We start from the raw sequence: 15,901 nt of genomic DNA on the forward strand, positions 1-15,901 counted from the left end.
GAATTGGTACAGCAAATGGAGATGTTGAGTAGACAGCTGGACATAGAAAGTTTTTAAATCTAGTTTGTGTCTATTTTCTTTACCAAATCGTGGCAACTAGTTGATATTATCTATTAACAAATCCATCATAGATATGAAAAGTTAAGTTAAATGCATATGGCCCAGGAAAAAAATATATATTTTGCCACTCCTCAAAATAAATTAGAAGTTTAGTAGTAGTCGTCAGGAATGAGGACTATGTTGCAGTATTGATTGTGATGGTCAGAAATATTAGGAATCTGGGTGTTCGGAGCTGGGAGAGGGTATGTACAGATGCAATGTGGGTGACCATTATACCATCCTCTACAAGAGTTAGTATCAAAAGACTAAGGGTACAGACTACATCATGGGTAAAAACATATATCAGTTATAGTAGTTACCAACCTAAAAATAAATTTTCCCCAAAGGAGGTAACTCTGCAATAGAACCCAAGACTATTTCATGTTCAGGTAACATTCTTGAGTGGTACCAAGCCCAGGGCTAGGGGAAAGAAAGAGGCAGGATAAGCTGTCTTGCAGACATTTTAGTAATTCAGACAGATGGAAGCTCTGCCATCTTTGATATGTGGTTTCCAAAGTCAATATTTTTTTCTACATCTGGTCTATGGAAAGAGCAAAACATGGGATATTATAAATACAGGATGTGGGCAGGAAAGGTCCAGACACAAGAGAAAAACAGATGTAACTTAAAGATGTGCCATAGCCTGGTTTATCACCACTAAATGTCCGTTTCAATTTTTCCCTTGATGTATAGAATATAATCACTTTTATCCAAGGGAGATGACCAGAGTCCCATGCAGTCCCTGTATTCAGGCAAAGCCCAAGAATCTTTAGGTGATGATCATTCCTCTCCAGAGTTCTAAATATGGTTCCTTGGGCTCAGTGACCTAAAAGGACACTTATCTTCCCAACACACCCCTATCTAGTATAAAAAGATCAAACAGTAACAAGAAATGCACCACTCTGCAAAAGAGAAACCCTGACTGGGAAGTTGAATGGCATTTTTACCAGGAAGGCATATGAAGAACCCCTATCTGAAGGTGGGGGGATGCCTTAACGGGTCCTCAACTTTGCCTTCTGAGATGAACTTTCTTGTTCGCCAGGGTTTTCTGGGAGTCCCTCCTTTGGCATTTCTCCCGATGATCTTCTCTGCCTTGGGGATTGAGGAGTGCACCTTCCTTGGTTGCTGCCTGGCTTTTGTAGACTGTTCTCTGTACAGTTTTGGATTGGGTTTATTCCTGAGGCTAGCAAAACTGTTACAGGTTTTTTGTTTTTTGTTTTTTTTTTTTAAATCAGCCTCATGGTTTCTTTGGCAACAACATTTTCTCTCAGTCTTTTCACTCTTCTAATCTGTTTGCTTCCTATGAGTTCTCTTGCCAGTAAACACAAAACAAACAGAGTGTGTCCTTTTCTTGACATATTTTCAGGTCTACTTTGTTAATTTATTTCTTGCCATCCTGCTTCTCTCTCCATTTAGCAGAAACTGTCTTGCTGAAGTCTGAGTACAAAGGCTTAAGCAGGAAGGCTATCTCCTTGAATGACTTTGCTACAAACCTCTTTAAGTGAGAAGTTTTAGTGAGCACCCCCATTTTTTGTTGTTTCCTTTTTTATATGAGTTTGGATCCAAACAATCTTTTATTTTCCAGAACATAAAGGTCCCAATCTTATGGACTATTTAATTTTCTTTCTACTTCCAAACCACGCATATTTTTTCCTGAATAGATCTCTTCCTCGTAATATCATAGTATTAATATATACAACTCAGCATATACTACTAACACACTGACTTCTAGTCCCTTCCCTTGGAACTGAATTACTCACGGACATACTCTGCCTTCTTTGTTCTCATTGTGTTCTAAATGTTCTGTACTTGTTTTAGATACACATCATTTCTCAGATGAATGTTTTTCAAACATTTTTTCCCAACCTGTGGCTTTGCTTATTATTTTAGGATAATATATTTTGAAGAGCGAATGTTTTTAATTTAAATTTATCACCTTTGGTTTTGGGTATCAGACTACCTCGCTTGCGCTATCCAATAACATTACACAAATAAATATGTACCAATGTAGGTAGGAATAGCCTTGCTTTTTTTGTATGAGAGATTTACATCTGCAAGATATTGGATTGCTGATACAAAACATAAAGGCAATTCTGTTTTAGTTTTCATTTTGTTTTATTTTATTATATGCTGCCAATTGCCCTCCTTAATAATGTAGAAGTTTGTATTCCCACCAGGATTGTTTTAAAGTATATATTTTCTTTTTACCTTACTAACAGACTATGTTGTCAAGTTTTTGTAAATTTTGCTGACCCGAAAGGAGATACGTGGCATTTCAGTGTAACTTTACATTTGCATATCTCTTCATCTGAGTGGTATTGAGAATGAGGACTTTCTTGTGAATCTTCTTATGTTCATAAACTATTTGTGTATGAAATTTCTATTGAAAATATATGTTCTTATTTGTATCTTACTCTTCTGAGATGCAGAAATATTATCTTGGAGATACTTTTTTCTCTTTCTTTTGTTTTCGTGTGATCGACGGTGTGAAGCTTTAGCACAGAGGAGAGAATTGTCAGAACACGTTCCTGCATGCTTCTTAGAAGTTGCTTCCTGAGATGAGCTTCCTTTGACTCCCTGCAGAGGGCTTCCTCCACCGTCCTTCCTGTCTCCCTGGGAAACCCCGCCCTGTGCATGGGGCTGCCTCCAGCTGGGTGCCGCTGTTTCCCGTACCTGAGGCAGCACTCTTCTCCCTGCACTTCCCACCACACCAAAACGTCCCTGCAGCTTCTTCTGCCGATTCTGCTCCCCTCACTTTCTTTGACAACACTGGATAACAATTCGGAGTTTGCATATTTTCTCAAGTTTCTCCAAAATTTCAGATTGTTGTTCAGTTTATTTCTCTCAATGTTTCTAGAAGACAAGAAACAATTCAGAGCTTAACCAGCACCATATTCCTATCAACTGTAGAATAATATATACATATATTCTATACACATGCATATAAACACACACTCATATATAAACACACACACATATATAAACACATACATACATACACACACGTATACACAGATATATATATACACAAACATAGATATACACATGTGTGTATATCCTCATTTGCTTGTAAATTATTTATAAATTCACATGCCACGTTATATTGCTTTCAAGAGGTTTGAAAACCAGAGTTCGGAGATAGAGAAACATTTTTTAATTGCAATGATACATTTTGGTGGGAGAAATAAAAATTTATGCTAAGAGAGTTAGGAGATGGAAGAGAAAGTTCTTAATAAAACTGTTCTTTAGAATTTCCTGAGATAGTAAAGCTACATATTTGTTTCCCCCTTACAACTGAGATGTTTATGAGGAAGTAAAACACAAAGTTAATTCTATATTTGGTATACAACACTTGTAGGCTTGGAAGTTTGTCTTTTGCTTTAATGAGGACACAACAGACTCTGAGCTTTAATGTAACCTGCGATGGACCCTGGAATTAAGACCGTGAAGCCCATATGTGTTAAGGACATCTCTGTCTTTTTCATGGATTCTCTCTCTGGTTATTTTTCTTCTCCTCATAGAAGTAGGCGATGTCTGATGAGCTTAACTCTTGCAGCACTTGTGCTAAGCTTTTGATAGGGAATGTCTATGCACAAGCAGAAGAAGTGGCTTTAAATTAAGAATCATAGGTTACCTACCTGTGGATACCGCCTGGAAAGCAAGCATGTGAGTGAGATTCTATTCATGTGGGTTTATGTGGTGGGTTAAGTTTGTGCAAAGTCTCTTCTAGTTTCTAGTTTCTCAGAGAAATAAAAACTCTTGTCATCAACTGAGAGTGAGGAAAAGGGGGAAAGTACGAAGTTAAAAACGAGATGTATTTTCTCTATGCACCTATGTCTCTAAAAATCTACCAAGAGTGTTAGCAATTGAAAGGGTAAGCCATCCAGCCTTTACTCTAGGTAAGGTAGACAGAGCGTCAGCCTCTAAGCTGTTATCTACAAGCAGACATCCATTTCCTGAGTATCCGTGAGCTGACAGCTACGCAGGTTGGGTGTGGTTGTACAACTGTGACCTGCTTGACTCTGGGACCTCTATTTGGTTGCTGTCCTTTGGAAGTTTTCTGATGACATATTCCCTAGATCTCTCATGTTTAGGAAGACGGATTTATGGAGATTGGGGAAGGGATTAAGCTGAGGATGCTGAGACTTTTCCCAAACTCCCCAATCCAGTGAATACAAAACATTTCCAACTTCCCTTTGGTTTTTCATCAGCTTTCTTTTCTCACTGTATTAGTCCATTTTCACACTGCTGATAAAGACATACCCGAGAATGGGTAATGTATAAAGAAAAAGAAGTTTAATGGACTCACAGTTCCACGTGGCTGGGGAGGCCTCACAATCATGGCAAAGGGTGAAAGGCATGCTTTCCATGGCAGCAGGCAAGAGAGAATGAGAACCAAGCAAAAGCAGAAACCCTTTATAAAAGCATCATAACTCATGAACACCACCACAAGAACACTATGAGGGAAATTGCCCCCATGATTTAATTATCTCCCACCAGGTCCCTCCCACAACATGTGAAAATTATGGGAGCTACAATTAGATTTGGGTGGGGACACAGCTAAACTATGTCACTTACCTACAAAAGATGTGATGTTTCAGGTTTTTCAGGTATTGGATGTGCCCAAAGCAAGACTTTTATTTTTGGATTTTGATTTGTTTTTCAGATTTCTCTCTTCTGGATGGGAGACATTAGGTTAGAAAATGTTGAGGGTTGGTGGTCTAGAGCTGGATTGATCTTTGGTTCTGACATTCGTCTCTTCTAAGGCAATGGGCAAATCAAATGACGACATATATCTACTCTGCAAGATTGTGAAGATTGGATAGATGGTACATAAAGTGTAAAAGTTTAGCACAAAAGTGGTGCTAAATCAACTGTAGCTGATACAAGTTAACATTTCTTGAGTGCTCACTATGTGCCAGATGCTGTGGTAAATAATCTGGATGTGCAGCCATGCATCACTTAATGATGGAGATAGATTCTGAGAAATGCACCATGGAACATCATGGAGTGCACTTACACAAACTTGGATGGGACAGCCCACCACACACTTAGGCTCTACGGTATAGGCTGCTGCTCCAGGTGACAAACCTGTACAGCACATTACTGTGTTGAGTACTGCAGGCATCTGTAACACAATGGTAAGTACTTGTGTATCTAAACTTAGAAAAGGGTCAATAAAAATATGGTATAAAAGATTTTTGAAAATAGTACACATGTCTAGGAGACTTACCATGAATGAAGCTTGCAGGACTAGAAGTTCCTCTGAGTGAGTCAATGAGTGAGTGGTGAGTGAATGTGACATCCTGGGACATGACTATCCACTTCTGTAGACTTCATCAACACTGTTTACCTAGGTTACACTAAATTTATGTGTTTTTATTCATCAATAATAAATTAACCTCAGCTCACTGTAACTTTTTTGCTTTATAACTTTACATTTTTAGCCTTTTTGACTTTTGTAATAACACTTAGCTTAAAATACAAACACAGTGTACAACTTTACAAAAACATTTTCTTCATTTATATCCCTATTCTATAAGCTTTTTGTCTATTTTTAATTTTTTAAACATTTTATTTAAAAAACTGAGATATAAACACACACATTAACCTAGGCCTACACAGGGTCAGGATCATCCATATCACTGTCTTCCACCTCCACATCTTGCCCCACTGGAAGGTCTTCAGGGACAGTAACACGCATGGACCTGTCATCACCTAAGATTGCAAAACTTTTTTCTGGATACTTTCTGAAAGACCTGCCTGAAGCTGACAGTTAACTTGTTTTTTAATAAGTAGACTCTAAATAACAATTAGAAGTGTGTGTACTAAATACATAAGCCAGTAACAAAGTTTTTTATTATCATTATCAAGTATTAATGTACTACTTGCATAATAGTTTTATAGGACTTGGCAAGGCAATAGACTTGTTTACACCAACATCACCACAAACACGTGAGTAATGCATTATGCTATGACGTTAAGATGACTACAATGTCACTAGACAATACAATATTTTAGCTCCATTTTAATCTTATGGAACCACTATAGGATATGCAGTTCATCATGGACTGAAATATTGTTACACGGGGCATGATTGTATTGACTCATTTATTCCTGGCAATAAATGACACACATACTCTTATAATTGTCATTTAACAGGAGAAGAAATTGAGACAGAGAGGAAATATTGCCTCCCTTATAGCCAGTGGTAGTAAAATTAGTTTTCAAACTCGGTCTGACTTCAGGGTCCTTGACTACTACACATACGCATAGGTGCTACTATCTCTTTGGCTTCTATCAACAATACTTATGCCTGCTTTGGTTTCAAAGTACTGTAGTCTGAAAGTTACCAAGAAAATAATGCCATCAACTTATGTTTATGTTCAAAGAAAAAAGTAATTTTCGTGAATGCCAGTGTGATTTTAGGATATCAGAAATTCAGTGAGAAGCAGTATAATCATAATTTGAAAACTGCAGATTTCACTTTCTTTTCTTTTTTGCTCTTTCTCAGCAAAATCAAGCAAGCTTTATTTTAAATTGTGAAACTGTTACATTTTTAAATTTCAAACTTGGAAAATGAAGCTCTGAAACAAGAAAATTATCTGTGTATACAGAGATGAAAGGAATCAGGGTGAGTTAAATAAAGTCATGGGAAGTTTTAAATGCAATCCTTAATGTTTGTGGTGATAATTCTTAGTCTCTATGTTGTAAATACATGTACAAAAAATTCCAACTACAGGAGGACTAAAACAAGTACAGTAACTTTGGTAAAAAATGATCAGGTGCTATGAAACTTTCACGGGCTTACATAGAATTTCCGGAGAGTTATTGAATTTTTAAAGCTGTTTACAAAGTGGAGCTAAAAGGTCTAAAACCTGTGTACTCTTAGTATTCCACTGAGGCTGTGGGTGCATTAAATAATGAGTTAGAAGTTTGCTGGAACCACTTTGTGGCAATCGAGAAGCATAAAGCATATTTAATTAAATTAAGTAATCTCTATTTAGAAGAAAATAAATCATTTTAGTGCTTACTGTTTTTAACGACTCAGGCTCTCATTCAAAAAGAGAACAGGAAACTGATAAACTACTTAGAACTCCATTTATGGGGCTTTTATAGCAAAGCACTAATGGGACTTTTCTTGCCAGGGAAATGTCATATTTTATTAATAAACGATTCTGAAACACTCACAATAATTAACAGTGTCTAACACAAAATGTGCCAGAAAAGAGGAAAGAAAACCACAAAGATATAAGCATTTTTGAAAGTACAAAAAGTTTTTAGAACATTTAAAAACTATGCTTATTTAATCCATTTTTAAGTAAATTTCTATTAAGAATATGAATAAGAATATTTACTGAAATCTCTCATTTTTTAAATAAGAACACAATTAATGGTTCAAGATTTTTCCTTGACAAGACTATATGTAGAACTCAGAGATTATAGGCCTTTTCATATTTGGGAATGTTAACTTATATTGAACATATTCATAGGCAATACCTAACTTAATTTTCCTCTAAAATTGTTATTGTATTTTATAATTCATCTTTTAAAAATTTAAAATTTTAAACTGGCTGTGTTTCTTCAGCACTGTTTGTACATACTTGAAAATTCTTGAAATTTAAATAATTGAATGAACTGATTATCTCCATTTATAATACAATTTTTTTGAATATCATAATTTATCCACTAATAAAATTGATACACTACTAAATTTGGTAGAAACTTAACATCCACGTCGTGGTTGGTTGTACTTTCATTTCTTAGTTTAGAGATAATAATTCATTCTTCAGATCTTAAACAATTCTGTAGTCCTCTAATAAATATATAGGTTTAGGTGCTGCACCTATATCTGGCTTATACAATTCTCTTCTCAATTTTCAATGTTTTGAAGATAGGGATAAAGACAAATACATCTTTGATCATTTTGGGCATATGATGCCTTGCTTGTAAGAGATTTTCTTTTCTTTTTTTTTTTTTTTTTTTTTTTTTTTGAGACGGAGTCTTGCTCTGTTGCCCAGGCTGGAGTGCAGTGGCCAGATCTGAGCTCACTGCAAGATCTGCCTCCCTGGTTCATGCCATTCTCCTGCCTCAGCCTCCCAAGTAGCTGGGACTACAGGTGCCCACCACCTCGCCTGGCTAGTTTTTTGTATTTTTTGGTAGAAATGGGGTTTCACCATGTTAGCCAGGATGGTCTCGATCTCCTGACCTCGTGATCCGCCCGCCTCGGCCTCCCAAAGTGCTGGGATTACAGGCGTGAGCCACTGTGCCCAGCTAGAGATTTTCAATAAGTATATGTTAAAATAGTAAAATGTTTAGATCATGTGGTCCAAAGAGAGTCCTAGAAGCCACCAGATCTTCCAAAATCCATTGTTTCCTTACCTCCCTTCACTCCAAAGAAAGTGAGCCCCTGGCATTTTGGTTAATCCAATAGTCTACTTGAAGATGATGATAACTAAATTGTTTTGAACACCTGATACATTTTATCTTTTTCACCTTAGCCATCCTCTTGAGTATAGAGTACATTATGATTTAACTTACATGTCCTGTTGACATATGATGTTCAGCATTTATTCAAATGTTTATTGGCCATTTGGATCCACTCTTTTGCCCATTATTGTCTGTCTATTCTCTCATGATTGGAAGAGTTCATTATACATTTTGGATATTAGTTTTTTGTGAAATACACCTACTGCAATCCACATTGGTTTTCTCAGCCCCTTTAATTTTCATATAATTTTAGAATCAGCTCATCAATTTTTATTTTAAAAAACCCTATTAAAATTTTAACTGAGGCTCACACATAAACTATAGATTAAGCTGAGGAGAAGAAAAAAGTTCACAATATTGAATTTTATAGTATCTATAAACTTAGAACATCTTTCCATTTATTCTACTTTAGTCTCAATAATATTTCACAATATTTTCACATTGTGCACAAAGATCTTGAAAATATTTCATTAGTTTTTTCTAAATGTACTATATTTTAACATTTTAATAAATCATTTCATAATAAGGTTTTATTGACTCTTGATGCATTACAGAAGTATAATTTAGATCTATATATTGATGAGTTTCTTAGTCCATTCTCATACTGCTATAAAGAAGTGCTTGAGACTAGGTAATTTATAAGAAAAAGGTTTAAATGATTAACAGTTCCTTATGGCTAGGGAGGCCTCAGGAAACTTACAATCATGGCAGAAAGAGAAGCAAACACATCCTTCTTCACATGGCAATAGTAGAAGAGAAGTGTTGAGCAAAGGAGGAAAAGCTTCTTATAGAACAGTCAGATCTCAAGAGAACTCACTCAGTATCACAAGCACAGCATGAGGGTAACAGCTCCCGTGATTCTACTACCTCCCACTGGGTTCCTCCCACAACACATGGGGATTATGGGAACTACAATTCGAGATGAGATTTGGGTTGGGACACAGCCAAACCATATCATTATGCCCCAGCATCTCCCAAATCTCATGTTCTCACAATTTAATACACAATCATGCCCTTCTAACAGTCCCCCAAAATCTTAACTCATTCCAGCATTAACTCAAAAGTTCAAGTCCATTGTCTCATCTGATACAAGGAAGTCCCTTCTGCCTATTAGCCTATAAAATCAAAATCAAGTCAGTTACTTCCTTGATACAGTGGGAGTATAACCATTGGGTAAATACAGCCATTCCAAATGGGAGAAATTGGCCCAAATGAAGGGGCTACAGGCCCCATGCAAGTCCAAAATCCAATAGAGCAGTTATTAAACCTTAAAGTTCCAGAATGATCTCCTTTGACTTCATGTCTCACATCCAGGGAATGCTGATGCAAGAGGTAGGCTCCCATGGTTTTGGGCGGCTCTGCCTCTGTGGCTTTGCAGGGTTCAGACCCCCTCCTAGCTATTTTCATGGGCTGGCATTGAGTACCTGCCGCTTTTCCAGGAGCACAGTGCAAGCTATCAGTGGATCTACCATCCAGTGTCTGGAGAACAGTGGCCCTCTTCTCACAGCTCCACTAGGCAGTGCCTCAATGAAGACTCTGTGTGGGGTCTCCAATCCAACATTTTCCTTTTGCATTGCCTTAGCAGAGGTTTTCCATAAGGACTCCACCCTGTAGCAAACTTCTGCCTGGAAATCCAGGTGTCCATACACCCCCTGAAATCTCGGCAGAGGTGCCCAAATCTCAATTCTTGACTTCTGTGCACCTGTAGGCTCAATACCACGTGTAAACTGCCAAGGCTCAGGGCTTGCACCCTCTGAAGCAATGGCGTGCGCTGTACATTATCCCCTTTTAGCAACAGCTGGAGCTGAAGCAGATAGGACACAGGGCACCATGTCCTGAGGCTGCATAGAGCAGGGGTTCCTAGACCCAGCCAATAAAACAATTTTTCCTCATAGGCCTCTGGGCCTGTGATGGGAATGTCTGCAACGAAGGTCTCTGATGTGTCCTGGAGACATTTTCCCCATTTTCTTGGTGATTAACATTAGGCTCCTCGTTACTTATGTAGATTTCTGTAGTGGGCTTGGATTTCTCCCCAGAAAAATGAGTTTTTCTTTTCTATGACATCGTCAGGCTGCAAAATTTTCAAACTTTTATGCTTTGATTCCTCTTGAATGTTTTGCTGCTTAGAAATTTCTTCTGCCAGATACACTAAATCATCTCTCTCAAGTTCGAGGTTCCACAGATCTCTAAGGCAGGGGCAAAATGCCACCCGTTTCTTTGTATAGCAAGATTCAGTCTTACTCTAGTTCCCACAAGCTCTTCATCTCCATCTGAGACTACCTCAGCCTGAACTTCACTGTCCATATTGCTATCAGTGTTTTGGCCAAAGCCATTCAACAAGTCTCTAGGAAGTTCCAAACTTTCTGATATCTTCCTGTCTTCTGAGGCCTCTCAGTCTCTAGGAAGTTCCAAACTTTCCCACATTTTCCTGTTTTCTTTTGAGCCTTCCAAACTGTTCCAAACTCTGCCTGTTACCCAGTTCCAAAGTCACTTCCACATTTTTGGGTATCTTTACAGCAGTGCCCCACTATCTGTAGTACCAATTTACTGTATTAGTTCATTCTCATGCTGCTATAAAGAACTGCCCAAGACTGGGTAATTTATAAAGGAAAGAGGTTTAACTGACTCACAGTTCAGCATGACTGGGGAGATCTCACGAAACTTATAATCATAGCAGAAGAGAAAGCAAACATGGCCTTCTTCACATGGTGGCAGGGGAGAGAAGTGCTAAGCAAAGGGGTAAAAGCCCCTTATAAAACCATGAGATCTCATGAGAACTCACTCACTATTACAAGAACAGCCTGAGGGTAACCACTCCCATGATTCAATTACCTCCCATCAGGTCTTTCCCTCGACACTTGGGGATTATGGGAACTACGATTCGAAATGAGATTTGGGTGGGGACACAGCTAAACCATATCAATGATATATGCAACAAACTTATTAAATTGACTTATTAATTCTAATAGTTTGCAGGGTATCTTGAATTTTGTAGATACAGAATAATGTCTTCTGCAAGTGATGACATGTTTTATTTTTCTTTCTAAACTTATGTGTCAGTAACTGGAGGAATAACTGCCTATCTCACAGTGTAGTTTGAAAATTAACTTAGGTATGCTTCGGTATTATTAGTCTTACTTGCTAAATATAAGCTTCATTGCCCAACCTTCACAATACTCCCTAGTATTGTGGGAGTATTGAAGGTCTTGCTCCCTGAGATATTCTGGTCTGAGTGTAGAGTGGGCCATGATCCCCACCCTTGCAACCTACAGCTATTGTTCTGAGTTGCTCCCAGGATGTTTTTTGAAGCCCATGGGGCAATAACTCTTTCTAACCTGTAAATACACAAGTGTGTTTGTTGTTGCTTAATTTCAAGGAGAGACCACATTTTGTATACACAAGACTTGCAGAGTGTTTTTTTGTGTGTGTGTACGTACTCTGATATTTTCAAAACAAAACATGAGAAATATAAATCTTAAGCTAAGAATGATGATTACTTATTACGAAAATATGGCTGAGGGGGGTGGGAGGAAATGAAGACATCTCTGTGTATACCTTAAATGACAGCATGAGGAGATATCTACATGAATCAAAAATGTAAGCTTTTCTTTAAGAAAACTGGTTTACTCTCCATAAAAAGTCACTATCATGTAAACACAGAAAGATAGGAAGCATATGCATGCAGTATAAAAATCACAAATGTAGAATTAAATCCAGTTTGATAAAAGTTATTAAAATATATTTTTGTAACAATCTGGGAAAGTTAAATATAAAATAGGCATTAGAGGACTAATAGGAAATTGTTATTAGTTTGTGTACGTGTATTAATGATATTGCAGTAATGCAGGATAAAGGCGTATTTGAAGACAAATGCTGAAACATTTAGAGATGAATGGTTGCAAGGTCTGTAATTGAATTTTAAATTGTTTAGATAAACATATATATTAGAAAAAAATCTGTTAAAATGTTAACAATTTTTGATCCAATGTGTTTATGTGTGGATAGTCATTGTAATATTTTTCAGCTTTTCTCTATGAGAACTTTTTCATAATAAAAAAGTTACAAATGCTCAATCTAAATATATCCATCCATAAGGACAGATGAAGAAACATACACACATGCATACATTAGTCATTGTGGTGCACTAGAGGATACCGCACATCTAGACTGTATTGTGATGAGTAAGATAAAAAAAAGTGAATTAACTCAACTGCAAAGTAGCATCATTTCAAATGTAATAAACTGACAGAATGGAATCATGCAGCTATTCATTCAGGAGAGCCAGAGAGAATTAGAGGTTTTCCTTTGTGATAACTGGAGCTGCTTTCGTCATTTAGTTTTGGAACATTAGGATGGTGGAATACCAGGAATAGGAAGTTGGGATTAACTGACATCTTCCTTTCCAGCATTGGCCTGCTCTCCATATCAATACCCATAAGAAGATACAAACTTTGGTCCCTAGGCATGAGTGTGGAGGTGGGTAAATGATAGGTGCCAGTCACCACTGGGTTACATCTAATATAGAGCCGTAAATATAATTAGACTAGTTAGTCCTTGACTTTCTCCTTTTCTGGTCTTAAAGATTCTATACTTTAAAATGTTGATTCGAATACCTTTGAAAAGTTCTACATATTCTATTAGTTATTATATAGGAACACTATAGATTTTCCTGTTCATTGTTTATGCTTTCAACATTTATTTATTAATAGCAATGATACACATTGTAGGAAGTCCAAAAATTCTCTTAGCCTAAAAATCAATGAGCACACCAGCGAAAATGATTAAAATCAACTTTTTCAAAATTCTGCAGATGAACTAAAGGCTTGCAAAAATCCAGAAAATGTTTCTTCATAAAAATATTTACATTTTCTTAAGAATATGCGGTATTTTTATCAGCCATAGTTCCATATTTTCTCCCAAGTCTCATAGTAGCCTTGAAAACTAGTAGTCCTCTAACATAGTGAAAACCAGCAGCCAAACAGCCTTATTATGGGACAGAAATGGGCTACAGCTTTTACAAATCCCAATTCCTATATATGTGTTATTATTTGACTGTCAGGTATTTCCTTGGAAAACCACACTCATAAGATTTGTCTTTATTTGAGCTGACTTATAGCTCACCCTGTGGAAACAGTCTTTTTTTCCTGGGGTTGTTTCTTGGATAAAACCAACAGCAATTAAATTAATATTGCAGCTGCCAGCATAGGTAATACCAATTGGGAAAAACAATGAACTGAACAAAAAGCTTAAAAGACAAAGATGGAGAGCGAGATGAGATGTTCACAGGGGGATTTGAAAAGCTCTGAAATATTCCTAAGAACCTAGAAGGCCATAATCACTTGTTCAGCATTGCATGTGGACAAGGCTATGTACATTCCTAGAAAAGACCTAAGGAAGCCCTAAGCTTTCACCTGTAGTTGACCTTGAGGCCTTGTGCAAAAAGACAGTGAAAACTCAGGTAGAATTGTAAACTGTATGTATGCCTGACAATTGAAGGTGTGCCTCAATGTATACACAGAGCCCCCAGCAAAAGCTGATTCTAGACAGTTCTCTGTCTAATCAGCTGACAATTAAGTCAACTTCAGTGGCTACAAATAAAAAAAAAATATTACATAATTAGTCAAAACCAATAGCAATAAGAAAAAGAACAACAATAACCAACAACAAAAACAAATCCTGAGAATAAAGTGATATGATTATCAAAGTTGCTATATATTATGTAGAAAGTCCAGTTTCAACAAAAAACTATGAGATATCAAAGAAACAAAAAAATAAGTTTCATACAAAAGAAAAAGGTAGAAACTGTCCCTAAGAAGGCTTAAGTTTTGGACTTATTATACATTTTAAAGCTAATATTTTAAATATTTTCAAATACTAAGGGAAACATTTCCTAAAGAACTAATAAAATGGTGTCTTATCAAAAATAGAATATCAAAAGAGACATATAAATTATTTTTAAAATGTGGTTGTTCTGTAGCTGAAATGTACAGTAACTAAAATAAAAAATTAACTGTAGGAACACAGAAGTCAATTTGAGCTGGCAAAGAAAAAAATTATGTTGTTTTAAATTAAAATCTTAATTATAGTAAACAAGCTAATACTAAAACAATCTAAAATACAGTAAAATAAATGATGAGGAAATAAAATGCTTCAATGGAAAATATTATCATAAAAGAATGGAAATGAAACAAGATATAAGACATATTGAAGGCAAACAGCAGAATGGAACATGTATAGACAATCTTGGTTAATTATATTAAATGTAAATGGATTAAACCCTTTACTGAATAGGCAGAGATTGCCAAAATGGATTAAAAATAAAACCACTCATGTTATGCTAGCTACAAGAGACATACTTTAGCTTCAGTGACACAGATATGTTGAAAGGAAAAGATATACCTTGCAAATAGAGCTGGAGTGGTTTAAAATCAGACAAAATATATTTTAAGACAAAAATTATTGCTAGAAGCAAAGAAGGATATTTTGTGAAGATAATGGGCCAAATCTTCAATAATATAAATATTTAAAACATATATGCATCTAAAAACAGAGGCCTAAAATGCAGGAAGAAGAAACTGACAGAAATGAAAGGAAGATAAGCTATTCATCAATAGGTGTTAGGGAATGCAATACCCTACTTTCAATAATAAATAGAAAAACCAAATAGAAGATCAATGTAGAAACAGAAGGCATGAACGATACTAGAAACAATTAGACTTATTAGATATTGATAGAATATTTCACCTCAAAATAAAAGACTACACATTCTCTTTAAATTGAACATTTAATGTTGAACATTCTACAACATAGACCATAAATTAAGCCATAAAACAAGGCTCAACCAATTAAAAAGGACTGAAATCATTAAAATTTGCTCTTTGGCCACAGTGGAATAAAATCAGAAATTAAAAAAAAAATTGGAAATTCACAATATGTAAAAGTTAGCATAATGCTAAGTCACAAATGGATCAAAGAAGAAATCACAAAAGAAATTTAAAAATATTTTATGTTAATAAAAACAAAAACACAAGATACACTTATAGGATGCAAAGTAATGCTTAGGTAGAAATACATAGCTGTAAATATCTATATTAAAAAAGCAGAAAGATCTTAAGTGAATAACCTAATTTTGTATCTGAATAAACTAGAAAAAGAGAAGAAACTAAACTAAACCCAAGGCAAGCAAAAAGAAGGAAATAGTAAATAATTGGGTGGAAATAAATGAAATCAAAAACAATAGAGAAAAATCAACGATACCAAAAGTTAGTATTTTGAAAAGATCAACAAAATTGACAAACTTTTATCTAGAAAA

This window comes from Chlorocebus sabaeus, chromosome 13, assembly GCF_047675955.1.
Source record: "Chlorocebus sabaeus isolate Y175 chromosome 13, mChlSab1.0.hap1, whole genome shotgun sequence".
Lineage (NCBI taxonomy): Eukaryota > Metazoa > Chordata > Mammalia > Primates > Cercopithecidae > Chlorocebus > Chlorocebus sabaeus.